General features: G+C 45.5%; 1 protein-coding gene across 28 annotated transcripts in view; it reads right to left on the reverse strand.

The window, feature by feature from the left end:
* The window catches only part of LOC138753237 (neurexin-3-like), a 2,173,925-nt gene that overhangs the window by 565,081 nt on the left and 1,592,119 nt on the right, over positions 1-16,725 (reverse strand). The window lies entirely within an intron of this gene.

The raw sequence follows: 16,725 nt of genomic DNA on the forward strand, positions 1-16,725 counted from the left end.
TCTGGATCCTTTCCATCTCAATGGTATCTTTCCTATTGCAGGGTGACCAGGACTGTACACAATACTCCACATGTGATCTCACCAACATCTTGTACTATTTGACATGAGCTTGCTGCTCCTGTACTCAATGTCAAATGCAACAAAGGCCAAGTGTCCCAAACCACTCCTTCACCTCTCTGTCTACCTGCATCATTATCTGCCTTCAGTCTCTTGCTTTATTTGTCTTCCACCCTGTTTGAATTATTTCTCAACCGAATGGAACTGTTTCCGAATCTGGGAAATGAAAACCAATGCCTCCTCCAACACCTAAAGGTCCATTTGTACATGAAGACTCATCAGTCTCCATCCCCAACAATTTGCCCCGTACCACTGCCCTGGTGACGGTTATGGACATGAGGGCAACATGGTTAGCAAAGCGGGTGCTTTTAGAGCACCAGCGACCAAGGTTTGGATCTGGCGCTGTCTATAAGGAGTTTGTACGTTTTTCCTGTGCCTGCGTGGGTTTCCTCCAGGTGCTCTGGTTTCCTCCCACCATCCAAAATGTGCAAGGTTGTGGATTGATTTGGGTATAAATTGGGTAGCACGCATTTAAATGGCTGGAATTGGCTTTGACCCAGCTGTAAAACAAAGTTCTTCAAATCCCTGCTTCTATCGATTCCAGACATGGAATTTTTAGGATGTTACTTCCATCCTTTAGAGAAGACTGATGGAACATACCAATTCAATTCTTTTCTCATCTCCTATCTTCTATTGTTAATTCACCCAACTTACTTTCTATCGGACTATTGCTCACTGTCATTTTTTTTCTCTTGACTATCTATGGAAACTGTCAATCTACTTTTATAATTCTCCCTCACTTGATCTGGTAGTCTCCTTATTAACCTTTAAGTCATTCGTTGCTCTTTTAATATATTCCTTTCAGTCTTCTGACCTGGCATCTGCCTTTGTCTAATTATATCCTTTTTTCTAAATTTAAGTTGGACACTCGAACATAGATGGTGAGCCTCCACTTGGATTTTCTTCTAATTCTTTGGTTTGTACCTATTCCATGCTTTCTGTATCTCGAAAGATTTATCCCCTAATTTTCCCTTTGACCTGGGCAGCCTTTATGCCCTCAGAGTTGTTCTTCTTCCACTTAAACATATTGGTCTTGGGTCCATTATCTCTTCCTCTGACTGAAATTTAATCATTTTGTGATTGACATTACCTAAATCCACCTTCACAATAAGGTTATTAAATAATCCTTTCTCACTGGACAATATCAGGTCCAGATTCGCCTGTTCTCTCATTGGATCCAGAACAAACTCTTCTAAGAAATTATTCCAATGACAGGTAGAAATTTCTCTTCCAGCCTATCTTTCTCCCTGATTTTTCTGGTTAATAATTAGATTAAAATCCACCATGGTTATCATTCTTTACTGTATCCTCCAATCTGATGACTATCAGGGGTGTTTGCACAGCATTCCGACAAGCGATTTCTTGCCTTTATTATATAACCAAGTATCAAATACAGCACGGAAACAGGCCATTATGGCCCTTCTAGTCTGTACTGAAACTCTTACACTCTCCTAGTCCTACTGACCTGCATTCTACCCATAACCCTCCATACCCTTTCAATCCAATTTTTTCCTAAAAATATTGTACCTGCCTCCACTACTTCCACTGGAAGCTCGTTCCACACAGATACCACTCTCTGAGTAAAGGAACTCTCTCTTGTGTTACACCTAAACTTTTTCCCCCTAACTCTCAACCTCTTAACCACTCTACATCTTGGTTTGCTAAACTTGGGTTATCCCTTTCTATTGCACCAGGAAATTACAGGCTGGTGAGCCTGATGTCAGTAGTAGGTAAATTATTGGAGGGTGTTCAGAGATCAGATATACAAGTATTTGAACTGCCAAGGGCAGATCAAGGATAGTCAGCATGGCTTTGTGTGTGGTGGGTTGTGTTTTAAAATCTTAGAGTTTTTCAAGGAGGTTACCAATAAAGTAGATGAAGGAAAGGCTGTGGAGGTGGTCTTCTTGGATTTAGTCAGGCCTTTGACAAGGTCCCACATGGGAGGTTAGTTCAAAAGGTTCAGGCACTAGACATACATAGAGAGGTTATAAACTGGATTCAAAATTGGCAGAATGGGAGAAGATAGAGTGGTAGTGGATGATTGCACCTCAGACTGGAGGCCTGTGATGAGTGGTGTGCCTCAGGGATTGGTGCTGACCATATCAAAGATGTGGATGATGATGTGGTAAATTGGATCAGCAAGTTTGCTGATGGCACTAAGATTGGAGGCGTTGTGGACAGGAGGAAGGGTTTCAAAGCTTGCAGAGGGATCTGAACCAACCGGGAAAATGGGCCAGAAAGTGGCAAATGCAATTTAATTTTTTTAATTCAGACATACAGTACAGTAACAGGCCATTTCGATCCACAAGTCTGTGCCACCCCATTTACTGACACCCTTGGTACATTTCGAACAGTGGGAAGAATCTGGAGTCCCCGGGAATATCCATTCAGACATGGGGAGAATGTACCCACTCCTTACAGACAGTGCAGGATGAGAACCCTGGTCCCCATCGCTGGTGCTGTAAAGATGTTAAGCTAACTGCTATACCAACCGTACCACCCTACATTACATCCAATCTGTCAAACGCCATCTCTGTAATCACCGCTAGATGATATCTATTTATTTACATTTCTGTTTTCTAATGCTATGTTTATTCAGGTTCAAAACTTTTAATTATGTTTTCCTTTTATTATGTTTGTAACCTCCAACCATATCCAATGATTTTTTTCTTAGATTTGTACTGTTCAAGATTGGAAGGAACTGTTAAAAGGTGGTGAATGCAGCTCAGAACATAATGAGAACTTCACTCCCATCTATGGACTCCATCTACATCCACTGCCCAAGGAAAGGCAGCCAATGTACTGAAAGACCGATCATACTCTGGGCAAGCTGTCTTCGACCGCTTTCCATCAGGGAAAAAGGCTTGACCATGTAAAAGCATTCACCAACAGGCCAAAGACAGTTTCATTCCTGCAGCCATCAGGCTCCTGAATGACCTCCAGAACATGCTGCCCTTGCTTGATGCTAATTGATCTTCCATTCCATTGTAATCTGATCCACTGTAAATTGTGCTCGTGGCAGAAATAGCCTCTTTGTCTGTTCAGAGAAGAACCCTTCTCATTGCACAGTATTTTGCGACAAAAACCTCTCCATTTGACAGATGGGTGTTAGGTCTGGTTGGTTGTCTGCGTGTTTTGCACCGAGGACCGGAGATCGCCATTTTGTAGGGTTGTTTTTGTGCAATCAGATGACAATGAACTTGACTCTATTTCCTCGTCATACCTTTTTTTTAAAAACCATTTCCCACATTACAATTTTCATCTCCAACCTGTCTACATCTTTATAGCTTTGATCCCTTGTCCAGTTATTTAGCTTAAAATCCCATCTTTATAAACTTTATACATTAGTTTTCAAATGTATATAAAGTCATTAAGCACATATTTTCATATGGTCCCTTCTCCTAAATATTGAGGAACTCTAGAGTTCCAGAATGATGCGGATCGAGAAAACAAGAAGCTGAAAGAAAATAACATTGGTGGAAAAATTTAAAACAGAGACATGAACAGGACAGAAAGGCGATAACTCCCTGGGGTGTGGTGGTAATGGCCATGGAGATGATGGATTCACAGGTTATCTTTCAGTCTTGTACAGGTGTTAGAACAGTTCCCATGCATTGGTAGGTAGAGAGCTAGTTGAAAGAAAACAAAGAAACACCAAGTAGCCTGACATCAATTGCTCGAGTCTATCATAAAGGAAGTGGTGACAGGGCACTTTGCAAATTAATAATAAGATTATACGCTAACCAACTGAAAAACCTCACAAAGATAAGCGTATACAGAGCCGTTGTCATACCCACACTCCTGTTCGGCTCCGAATCATGGGTCCTCTACCGGCACCACCTACGGCTCCTAGAACGCTTCCACCAGCGTTGTCTCCGCTCCATCCTCAACATCCATTGGAGCGCTTACACCCCTAACGTCGAAGTACTCGAGATGGCAGAGGTCGACAGCATCGAGTCCACGCTGCTGAAGATCCAGCTGCGCTGGTTGGGTCACGTCTCCAGAATGGAGGACCATCGCCTTCCCAAGATCGTGTTATATGGCGAGCTCTCCACTGGCCACCGTGACAGAGGTGCACCAAAGAAAAGGTACAAGGACTGCCTAAAGAAATCTCTTGGTGCCTGCCACATTGACCACCGCCAGTGGGCTGATAACGCCTCAAACCGTGCATCTTGGCGCCTCACAGTTTGGCGGGCAGCAACCTCCTTTGAAGAAGACCGCAGAGCCCACCTCACTGACAAAAGGCAAAGGAGGAAAAACCCAACACCCAACCCCAACCCACCAATTTTCCCCTGCAACCGCTGCAACTGTGTCTGCCTGTCCCGCATCGGACTTGTCAGCCACAAACGAGCCTGCAGCTGACGTGGACTTTTTACCCCCTCCATAAATCTTCGTCCGCGAAGCCAAGCCAAAGAAAATAAGATTATAGGATCATCGTGGATTTGTGAAAGGAGAATCATCTGTTTGAGAATGTAACTAGCAGAATACACAAAGGTCAAATGGTTGTCAGTGAGTATTTGGACTTTCAAAAGGCCTTAAATCATCAGTACACAAGATATTATTGTTAAAAAAAATCAGAGGGAACGATATTGCAGGAAATATACCGGTGCAGATTGGTTAACTGGGCTATTTCTGGGTTGGGAGCTTGTGCCAGTGGGATGTTGCACAAATCATGTGTTGGGAGCGAATCCACAATCCATGGCTTGGAAGAGGAGATCAAGTGTCATGTGACTGACGCTGCTGTGAAGATGGATGGCAATGTGAGGTTTCTGGGGAATAGACAGAGATGAACCGAAAGGCCAAGGACATGGGAGGGAAGATATAATGCGGGAACATTTTGTCATCATCCACTGCAGTTGAAATAAAAAGGTATTGGTGTTCAGAGAGAGTTGGATGACTTTGTACACGAATCGCTGAAAGTTAACAGCAAGCAATTTGGAAGAAAAAAATTATTATTTTCACGAGACCCAAGAGGCAGAAAGATATAGACTTAACGAGAGCAAATGAGATGGGTGTAAACAGGCAAAAGGTTTGGCATTGACAAGGTGGACCAGAGGGCTATTTCTTACTTCACAACTCAATGTACAAATAATCATCGTAAACCCTATTACTGTCTGTATAAATCAGCCCCGTAACTACATTTCTGACACTATTCAATCAGCATTGTTGCCAGATTACTGAGGCTATAAATCACACTGACACTGTTAGATTAGCATTGTATTACTGGCCCTATTGGGTTACTCTTGCAACAGTAGCATTGACCCAAGTCGATCAGCATTCCAACAGTGCACTGACACTCATCAATCATCTTTGAAACTCTATTACTGACACTGAGTTTACTAGTGAAACTGCATCGCTAACTCCATTCAATCGGCATTGCATTACTGACAGGATTGGGTTGGCATTGGGGAGTATTTCATAAACATTGTAAATTGACGACTGCCAGTGCGAAATCAACATTGTGACTTCATTGCGGACACTAATAAACTGTAGTTGTAATACTGGCATTATTTGATCAGTTACTCGTTCCCCAACATTATAACCTGTATTCTTCATCCTCTAAGATCAGTAAAAGTACAAGTCCGAAAATCCGGACTGCTCAGAGATTGCGTCGGTCTGGATTTTCAGGATTCTCCGGCAGTACTTTTAAAATTCAAATTCTAGGAGGAATAAAGGAAGCGAAGGAACGGGCAAATAGTGTATTCATTAGCCAATGCAGCATGCCTCATTGATCAAAACGAGCCGTTTTAAAGAAAAATAAAGCGGCCGCTCGTTGCCGCTCTGCATCTGTGCCGCGTACGCACTCAAAAGCCCGCTAAAAAGTTGGAGGTTTCAGAAGTCCAGATTCTTGCCCGGTCTAGATTTCTGGCATCTGGATTTTTGGACTTCTACTGTAACACTTCTGTGACTGGAGAGTAATCAATCAGCATTGCAATTGCATTTCTGACAGCACCGAGCCAGTATTGTGTTTGTGTATTACTGAAGCTGCTTAATCGCCACTGAATCTGTCCCTGACATTAATTATCTGTATTAGTTCAAGTTCCAGTTTATTGTCATCTGATTGTACATGTACATAGACAAGCTGACGCAACAGTGTTATCTCCAGACCCCGGAGCACACACAGTACACCCTGCACAGAGACATAGACGTAGAGTGATCCAAACTAAATAGATATAACAATAATTTACGGGCGTCTAGAATCGTTCAACAATCTCACTGCCTGTGGGAAGAAGCCATCCCTCAGCCTGGCAGTCCTGGTTTTTACTGGCACTATTCAATTACAACACTATTCAAGTTATCAACATACCGTTCTCCTGACACTTTTGCAACCATTCTGCTGACCCTATTGGGTCAGCATTTTAGGTGTACAACAGGCAGGGTACCGTCATTATGGTCACCTGATTATTGATGGTATCAGTAATGGTATTACAACTCCAACTGGCACTAATTCAGCTGTGACATTTGTAGCGGCACACTGGCCCCGCTCGTCACGCGTGGTCAGCCGCGGCAAAGATGGCATCCCAGGTCCTTCTCGTCTGGTGCAGACCAGAAGAGCGCGCGCGCTCTCACGTCGACGCGGTGCAAGTTCAAGAATGTGAAGGGCGGGCTAAGGACAGCTGCAGCACAAACTTCAAAGTAAATCAGTTGGGCTGAACAAGCTCGCAGCCTTTTCGCTGCGCTCGCACACAGCACCGAGCCATGTGAACTAAGACAGACAAGTTCAGGACCATTGTAATTGCATTCTTAGCCCAATTGAAACGGCAATATTGTCATGTTACTGACAGGACTTTCAGTCAATATTGCTGCAGTATTACTACGATGGTTCAATCATTATTAACTGAATACAATCAGCATTCTATTTGTAACAAGCAAACAGTTATATAACTGGATCATTAGAATGTTGTGTGCAGTTCTGGTCGCCCAGCAGCAGGAAAGATATCAATAGGATTGAAAGAGTGCAGAGAAGATTTACTAAGATGTTGCCGGGTCGACTTATTGGGAAAGAATAAACAGGTTAGGACAGTGGTTCTCAACCTTTTTCTTTCCACTCACATACCCCTTCATGCATTCCCTAGGCCATCGGTGCCTCTGTGATGAGTAAGGGATTACTTAAGGTGGGATGTGAGTGGGAAGGGAAGGTTGAGAATCACTGCTCAAGACCCAATTGTTACTGAAATATTTTGCTTGAGAAAATTGTCATTGGCCCATTTCCTTTGGAGTTCTGAAACCGTGCACATAACGAGTCAATGAGGGACGATTAAAACAGTGGTTTTCAAAATGTTTCTTCCCACCCATGTCCCACCTTAAGCAATCCCTTACTCATCACAGAGCATCTATGGCATAGCGATTACTTAAAGTGGGATGTGAGTGGGAAGAAAAAGGTTGAGATCCACTAGGTTAGGACTATACTCCTTAGAAGGAAGAAGAATGAGGGGAGACTTGATAGAGGGTTAAGAGATTATGAGGGGCATAGACAGAGTAGATGTGAGTAGGATGTTTCCACCTAGATTGGGGGAGATCAATACGAGAGGTCAAAGCTTTAGGCTGAAAGGGGAGAGGTATAAGGGGAACATTAGGGGCAAGTTTTTCACTCAGACAGTGTGGATTGAGCTGCCATCTGATGTAGTGAATGCAGATTCAATCTTGAGTTTTAAAAATAAATTGGATAAATACATGGATGGGAGAGGTTTGGAGGGTTATGGAATGAGAGTAGGTCAGTGGGACCATCTAGTTTTATTGGTCAGCACAGACTAGAAGGGTCAAATGGCCAGTTTTCTGTGGTTCTATTACAATATTCATTATTCACAAAGTATTACAAATAATATTCTCCAGGAACGTGAACGGTGTTACCAACAGGGTTCAATCAACAGTGTAAAAATGTATTATTGGTCTCATTCAATTTTCACTCGTCCACAAGACCAATAAAAAAAAAACATAGGAGCAGAAATAGACTATTCAGCCCAAGGAATCTGCCCCGCCATTTAATCATTTCCCCACTCAGTCCCACTGCCCAGCCTTCTCCCCATAACCTTTGATGCCCTGGCTAATCAAGAATCTCTATCTTAAATACACCAATGACCTAGTCTCCAGAACTGCCTGTGGCAAAAATTCCACTCTTTGGGTAAAGAAATTCCTCCGCATCTCTGTTCTAGGTGGACACTCTACAGTCCTGAAGTTGGGCCCTCTCCCACCATGGGGAGCAACCTGTCTGACCATGCCTTTCAATGAGATTCCTCCTAAATTCCAACAATTACAGGGCAAGAGCTGTCAAACGCTCTTCATATAACCTTTTCATTCCTGGAATCGTCCTTGGAAACCTCCTCTGAACTTTCCCCAATATCAGCACATCTAACCCTAAATGAGGAGCCCAAAATTGCTCACAATACCCCATATTAGGTCTCTCCAGGACCTTATAAAGTCTCAACATCACATCCCTGCTCTTGTATTTTATTCCTCTCACAATGGATGCCAGCATTGGCCTTCTTCACCACCGACTCAACCTGTCATTGTTTCAGGATTGTAAATACTGATCGAATAGTCAAATAAGGTTAATCAGAATTACACAGAAAGCAATGGGATGCAGCAACATCTCCAGGACCCTGGGTTCACTCCTGTCCTCATGTATGGTCTGTGCAGACCTTGAATGTTCTCTGCTGACAATGTGGACTTCCTCTGGGTGCTCCAGGTCTTCTCACATCCCAAGGTTGTGCAACTAGGTGGTCGCCAATCTATATGATCCCTTAATATAGCCAAACATTAGGAAATTGATGATCACTGAATAATAATTCCAGAAGATAAGAATGGGACCTCACAAAAGCCCTTCACACCATCAACCGAGAAAGACTGTGGATCATCTGTCTCCAGAAACCTGCCCCCATCCCACCTCAGTTCAATGATGGCATGCAAGCCACAATCTCAATCAGATGTTCCAGGCAGACTTAAAGTCAGCACAGAGCCATGTCAAGAAAAGTTCCACCAACACCCAAACATTTTTCTTATCGCTACACCAAACCTCCAAGAAGCTTCCCGCTGGAGTGAAGCTCCGCCACGGGACGGCTGGAATACTGCCTCATCCTCATTGCAGAGTTAAGACCTGATCTCAGTCATCGAGCTCCAGCACACAGATGTACAGATTCCAAAGCAGAGCTCCAAGCCATCATGGACTTGTTCACCAAATGGCACGAACACATGCAAAAGTTTTTCTATTGATCTGCTTCTGTTGCGCATCACTGCCCCCTTCCCAACAGTAATGGCCCGTGATAGAGGCTGGGACTACTCAGATTTCAGGCAAGGGTCAATGATGAAATTCACCATCATCTTCAGGGCACCATCATCTTCATGGACCATCTGAGGAAAAGAATTTGAAGATCAAAACCATCAACCTGGTTAAAAATCTCATCATCTCCCTGACAGCAGTGATCCCTACTGACTGAATGCTTCTGAAACATGGACTTCCTGCAGCAGGCACCTCAAGGAACTGGATAGGTACCACTGATAATGTCTCTGCAAATTTGTTCACTGGCAGGGTTAAGTGAACCAATATCAGTCACCTCCTCCAGGCCAACTATCCCCAGCTTCAAGTGTCCTATTACAATCAGTCAGCTTGAACCACGCTCTGGTATAGGGAGCCCAAAAATCCCAAGCAGAAAGCCCTGCAAAAGGTAGTGGACACAGGCCAGGACATCACAAGTAAAGCCCTAGAGAACATCGATGGGGAACAGTGCTGTCAGACAGTAGCAGCAATGATCAAGGATCCACACACCCAGCTCATGCTCTGTCATCAGGAAAGAGGTGCAGGTGCCACAAGGCTTGTACCACCAGATTCAGGAACAGTTGCTCCCCCTCGACCATCAGACTCTTGAACAATAAACTCACTCAGGGACTCATTTAAAGACTCCTACTTTGGAACTTTATTTTTGATCTTCTTGTATTGCAGTCTGTTTACAGTTTTTTTTGGAACTACCAACAAGTGGTATTTCTGCCTCATCCACAGAAAAAAGGAATCTCAGGGATGTATGTGATGTCATTTATGTACTCTGTCAATAAATCTGTAATCTGAATTGTGCCCAAATAACCTGCTCAAATGACTCTCTTCCAGTGGCACTCCCATCAACAGTGATGACATGTTTTGAAAGGCTGGTGTTGAAGCCTATCAGCTCCTGTCTGGGCAGTGATATGGATCCATTTCAATTTGCCTTCTGCAGCAACAGGTCAATGGCAGATGCCATCTCTCTGGCTCTACACAAAATCCTGGAATACCTGGACAGCAAAGATGCATACATCAGGATGCTTTTTAATCGACTATAGTTTGGCATTTCATCCCTTCCAAACTAATTAGCAGACTCTAAGACCTGGGCCTCAATACTTCACTGTGCAACAGGATCCAAGATTGATTCACCTCCAGATCTCCTCCGTAATATCCATCAGTACCAGAGCACCACATGTTTGCACCTTTGCCCTCTGCTCCACTCATCAACACGATATACAAATTTGCTAACAATACTTCCTTAGTGGGCTGTATAAAAAGGGGTGCTAAGTCAATGTACAGGAGGGAAGTTGAAAACTAATAATAACCTCTCACTTAACGTCACCAAAGCCAAGCTGATTGCAGAGTTTAGAAAATGAAAACCAGAGATCAGAGGTGGAGAGGGCAAGCAACTTCATATTCCTGGAAGTCACCATCTCAGAAGACCCTTCCCGGACCCAACATGCCAATGTCATCACGAAGAAAGCACGTCAGTGCCTCTACTCCCTCAGGAGGTTGTGGTAGTTTGATAAGCCATGGGAAACCTTGGCAAGCTTCTACAAATGTGTAGAGGAAAATGTGCTAACCGGCTGCATCATGGTCTGGTAATAGGAACACCGATAACCTCTGAGCAAAAGGTAGTGAACAGACCCCGGTACGTCACGGCCAAAATTCTCCCCACTGTCATGGAAAATTGCCGTCGGAGAGCAGCAGCTGTCATCAAGGATCCACATCACCCAGGACATGCTCTGTTCTTGCTACTACCATCTGGAAAGAGGTACAGGTGCTAGAGGACTTGTACCTGCAGATTCAGGTACAGCTGCTACCCCTCCACCATCAGACCATTCTATACAACAGATTTGAAGATTCTTACTTTGCTCATTTTTTGAAATTATTTCTGTATTTGCACAGTTTATTTACAGTTCTATGTAGCTTACAGTTACCAGCAATTAGAAATTCTGCCTGCCCCACAGTTGAACAAATCTCAGGGTTGTATGTGATATCATGAAATGGACTCTGACTATAAATTTGAACTTTACTAATGTGGCTAACACAAGACTCCTTACATATATTCTGCTCTGACACCTCTCCAGGCAAGAAATGACCAGGTGGACAGACAATCTAAAGGAACTCTCAGAGTCTCCTTGAAGAATTGACTCATTGGAAATTCTCCTCCACATCTGCTTGGAACTAAAGAGAATTTAGAAAAGCATTAAAGCCCTTGCATCTGCCGAATAAGCAGCTGGCAGAGGCTCTTTGCAAACAGGAGGAAGTCCTTATCAGCTCTCCAACCACTTATCCACCTGCGCTGTCCAGCGAACCCTTGATCTGGTTCCCACATCAGACTCGGCAGCCAGCTCTGAAGCCCATAGATCTGGAGTGGTAGCAAACTAGTATCCACCCGGAGGCATGGCCTCAAAGAGGAGGATGACTGTTGCCACTGCATTACTCAGCCAGCAGTGTCTCACTGGCCCAGCTGCAGACTGGGAATGCTGACACCACCAGTCAGTACTCCAGCGGTTTCTGACACTGCCCTGGCATTTGTTACAGAGTTCTGTGTTGTGCATTGGCCTATGTGTTGTGTGGTTTTATGTTAAAAAGTGAGTTTGCCTTAGAGAGCCAAGGTGAAGGTGGACTGCTGAGAGAGTGGGAGGCAGACTGAGCATGTGCAAAAAATACTGGACTTGGACGATAAACCACCACTAGGGGTGCTGTGGAGTGGAAGGAGGCCCAGAGCATGAGTCATGGTCTGGAGGACAGGTTAGAATGTTGGGATTCCAATAAGGATGAACATTCCCAAGGCAGCCAGAAGGATCCGGACCAGGCCAGTGGTTCCTCTCTCTGCAGCAACACAAGAAGACAACTTCGAATTTTGTGCTCTCTCTCAAAGATCTTTTGGCTTCAGTTTACCAAACAAACTGAATTTTGTTTATGATCTTTGCTTCGGTTGAGATCAAAGTTTTTGTGAGTCTTGTGTCTAAGTTTTTCTGTGGGCTGGTTGGAAGTGGAGCTTAGACTTTAATTACACATTTTCTATTTAGGCTGGGGTATTTATTCGTTTTACACTGTTGCATAGTATTTGCATAGTAACCAGTGGGCATTGAAATTGTTCATCTTTACCCCTGCCTTCTTTGTGGTTGGGGGTTTGATCTTGGAACACATTCTATTCCTGATTTCTGTCCAATCTGCAATTTTACTGGATTGTTGAAAATATTCAACTGGCATTACAACCCTATCACTGGCATTCAGCGTGTAATTATTATTGGCAGGATTCAGTCTGCATTCAACTCTTTAACTGCCACTATTTAACCTCCATGATAGTTCTTACTGGCCCGATGTGATTGGAACTATAACCGACCTTTCCCAATCACCGCTCAAACTGACAGCAGCCAATGCTACGGTCCAACATCCTGCAACTCTGTTACGTGCACCAAGTCGTTCCCCTCTTCTTAAAACAACAGGTTTTTGATAAGTGACGTTTTGACTGCATTGCAAAGAGTGTCGAGAAGACTCGCTCCCCCTCCCCGCTGTAACAGTTTTACTGACTCGTATTGCGAGTTGCACAGTAAGTTACAACACTTGTTCCTGCATGGACCCCCCCCCCCCCCCCCATGATCCCCAATAAGCTTCGAGATGCCGGCTCTTCAACCATCCCCTCTCTTGCTGATGGGAGTCAACCGACTGATCCAAGTCAATTCGCACCGTGACTGCCACGCTTTCCCGGACACAACTGAGTGTTCGAGCACCATTTGCCAAATTATCTTATTGTGGCCACATCTCTCTCTCTGCTCTTCACCATCTTATTGTGGCCACATCTCTCTCTCTCTCTGCTCTTCACGGTCTCATTGTGGCCACATCTCTCTCTCTCTGCTCTTCACAGTCTTATTGTGGCCACATCTCTCTCTCTCTGCTCTTCATGATCTTATTGTGGCCACATCTCTCTCTCTCACTCTCTGCTCTTCACGTCTTATTGTGGCCACATCTCTCTCTCTCTGCTCTTCATGATCTTATTGTGGCCACATCTCTCTCTCACTCTCTGCTCTTCACGTCTTATTGTGGCCACATCTCTCTCTCTCTGCTCTTCATGATCTTATTGTGGCCACATCTCTCTCTCACTCTCTGCTCTTCACGATCTTATTGTGGCCACATCTCTCTCTCTGCTCTTCACGGTCTTATTGTGGCCACATCTCTCTCTCACTCTCTGCTCTTCACGATCTTATTGTGGCCACATCTCTCTCTCTGCTCTTCACGGTCTTATTGTGGCCACATCTCTCTCTCACTCTCTGCTCTTCACGATCTTATTGTGGCCACATCTCTCTCTCTGTCTCTGCTCTTCACAGTCTTATTGTGGCTACATCTCTCTCTCTCTCTCTGCTCTTCACGATTTTATTGTGGCCACATCTCTCTCTCTCTCTGCTCTTCACGTCTTATTGTGGCCACATCTCTCTCTCTCTGCTCTTCATGATCTTATTGTGGCCACATCTCTCTCTCACTTTTTGCTCTTCACGGTCTTATTGCGGCCACATCTCTCTCTCCGCTCTTCACGGCAACGCACTCGCTTGGGCCAGAACCAGGCTCACATGCCAGCGCTGCAGTGACCCGCACCGTCCGGCCCGCTTTGTAACAGTTAGCGCTGACAATGTCGTTCTGCGGCGAATTGGCGTGTAAGCATCGCCGCCAGTTCAGCTCCGCAGCTGAGAGAGAGAGAGAGAGAGAGAGAGAGAGGTCACCGCAGTTGCGATTCAGTAGCGTGTGGGACCGGTTTAGCAGGAACACCGAGCGGACATTTCAACACCCATCCCCTTCACCGCTGCAGTCTGGAGGTCGGAGGCTCGTGTGTAATAGCAAGGGGCAGTCGGGCCGAACGGACTCTGTTGTGATGTAAAGGGGAGGAAAACGACAGAAGCTGAATCGGACATAGAAACAAGCAACTCAACGAGCCAAGAGAAACGGGGTTAAAGTTTCAAGTCAATCAGATGTGGGACGATTGGAGAAAGGGGGCAAGTCTGAGCGGCCGTGCAGTCTCCGGGCTGATGCCACGGTATCGTGCCCACTGGTTCTGTGCAGAGTTCCGAGGGACGGCCCCTGAACGGGGTTAGCAGGTGCATTGGATAAAGAGTTGCTGCAGGAAGTCAGCGTTCCGGGAAGGGTCTAAACCAGGTGGTTTTCAACCTCTTTCTTTCCAATCACATTCTACTTTAAGTATAAATTAGTCAGGGATTATTTAAAGTGGGATGTGAGTGCGGGACAAAAAGGTTGAGAACCTCTGCTCCATTCCCAATTATTACTGAAATATTTTGCTTTGGAGTTCTGAAACCGTGCACATAACTAGTCAACGAGGTCCGATTAAAACAGTGGTTTTCCAACTTTTTCTTTCCAATCACATTCTACTTTTAAGTAATCCCCATGCCATAAATTAGTCAGGGATCATTTAAAGTGGGATGTGAGTGCGGGACAAAAAGGTTGAGAACCTCTGCTCCATTCCCAATTATTACTGAAATATTTTGCTTTGGAGTTCTGAAACCGTGCACATAACGAGTCAACGAGGTCCGATTAAAACAGTGGTTTTCCAACTTTTTCTTTCCACTTACATCCCACCTGAAGCAATCCCTTACAGCGCCTAGAGCATAGGGAACACTTAAAGTGGTGTGAGTGGAAAGGAAAATAAAAATTGAAAACCACTGGACTCGAAACTCGAGGCACTTTGTTCCCCGAGAGAGGCGACACTTGCGAAATGCTGCATCAAAGCTCTGGCCACCAAATATTCAGAGCGTTGGTGTTCATTTCCCAACCCTTCGCATCATCTACCCCAACACCCCACTTCTTTCTCTCTCTCTCGAAGCGATTGCACAGAATTGCTGGAAAATGCTCAGCAGATCGGACAACATGAGCACAGCCCGTCAGAGTCAGACAGCAGGCCGTCCGGCCCAACGTCTCTGCCAGCCAGGTTGTCCACCTGAGCTGGCCTGGCTCGGCCCATCGTCCTCTAGACCTTCCCTATCCACGCACCTGCCTCAGTGCTCTTTCAACACCCTAGTTCTCCTACCTTCCCGCCCCCCTCTGCCAGCAACATTGTGAGAAATGGTCGACCCTTGAACACTTTTCCATCTCCACTTACACCCTAGACCAAGGGTTCTCAACCTTTTTCGCCCACCCCCTTCATGATTTGAGATCGCCCTCCGACCCTCTAGGGAAGAAAACCTCATAACCCAAGCTCTCCAGACCCGGCAACAATGTCCTGAAACATTTCTTCACCCCCTTCCAGTTCAATAACACCTTCCCTGACCGTGTCGTCTCACCGATGCCTGGGGCAGTGGTGACTCCCGTGCTCAATGCTCTCGGTCGCCCTCCTGGAACCTGTGCCTGGGTTTTAAAAACCTTCTACCCATGTCTGAGCCCGCTGACTTCTTGCAGCAACTCTTTATCCAATGCACCCGTTCAGGGGCCGTCCCTCGGAACCAGCCCGGAGACTGCACGGCCGCTCAGACTTGCCCCCTTTCTCCAATCGTCCCACATCTGATCGACTTGAAACTTTAACCCCGTTTCTCTTGCCATAGATGCTGACTCGCTCGGTGTTTCCAGCCTATTTTAATGTCAGATTCCCGTCTCTGCAGCTTTATCCTCCCGCCTTTCCACCGCGACAGAGACCGTTCGGCCCAACCGTTCCCTGCTATGCCACACGAGCCTCCAACATTCTCCCTTCTGGAGATGGCCCCAGAAACATTCGCCTCTCTCGGTTCGGAATGGAGAAGATGAAATGAGGGGGGGGGGAGAGGGGGGCAGAGGCAGGATGGACCAGGGGCTCCAGCTGAGCACACCTCAGGGTTTGGGACACGACGCTTTTGCCTTCAGCATTCTGCTAATTCTGCAGAAGGGAGATGGAAAGTATTCACGTTCAAAAAAGACCTCCCAGAGGGGATAGAGCCTCGGTGATACTTTCTCCAATCTTCCTATATAAAAAAACCCCACGTTTCCTCTCGCTACCGTTTTCCCCAATCGGTGAAGCAATTAAACCACAGAGGAGGGAGATAATGCAGCTGTTTGACACTCAAGGTGGGGCCAGCGAGCAGAGCAGTGGACAGGCTGTTGGCAAAGAGAGGAGGGGGTTATTTTGAACCAACGTTAGACGTTGCTGTGAAGGGAGAGATTGAATCTCAACTTCCCGACGAAAGAAGGAACATGCGTGGTTATTGCAGAGACCTGGCACGGGTCTGATGGGCCAAATGGCCTCCTGGCTGCGCTGGCTCGAGTTAAGGGGAAGGAAAAGTCGCCTCGTTTGCTATTTGCCGAATGGCTGAAAACCTCCGGGGTCTCTCCCCCCCCCCCCACCCCCACCCCAGAGAAAGGCCGAGGAATTGCGA

This window comes from Narcine bancroftii, chromosome 2, assembly GCF_036971445.1.
Source record: "Narcine bancroftii isolate sNarBan1 chromosome 2, sNarBan1.hap1, whole genome shotgun sequence".
Lineage (NCBI taxonomy): Eukaryota > Metazoa > Chordata > Chondrichthyes > Torpediniformes > Narcinidae > Narcine > Narcine bancroftii.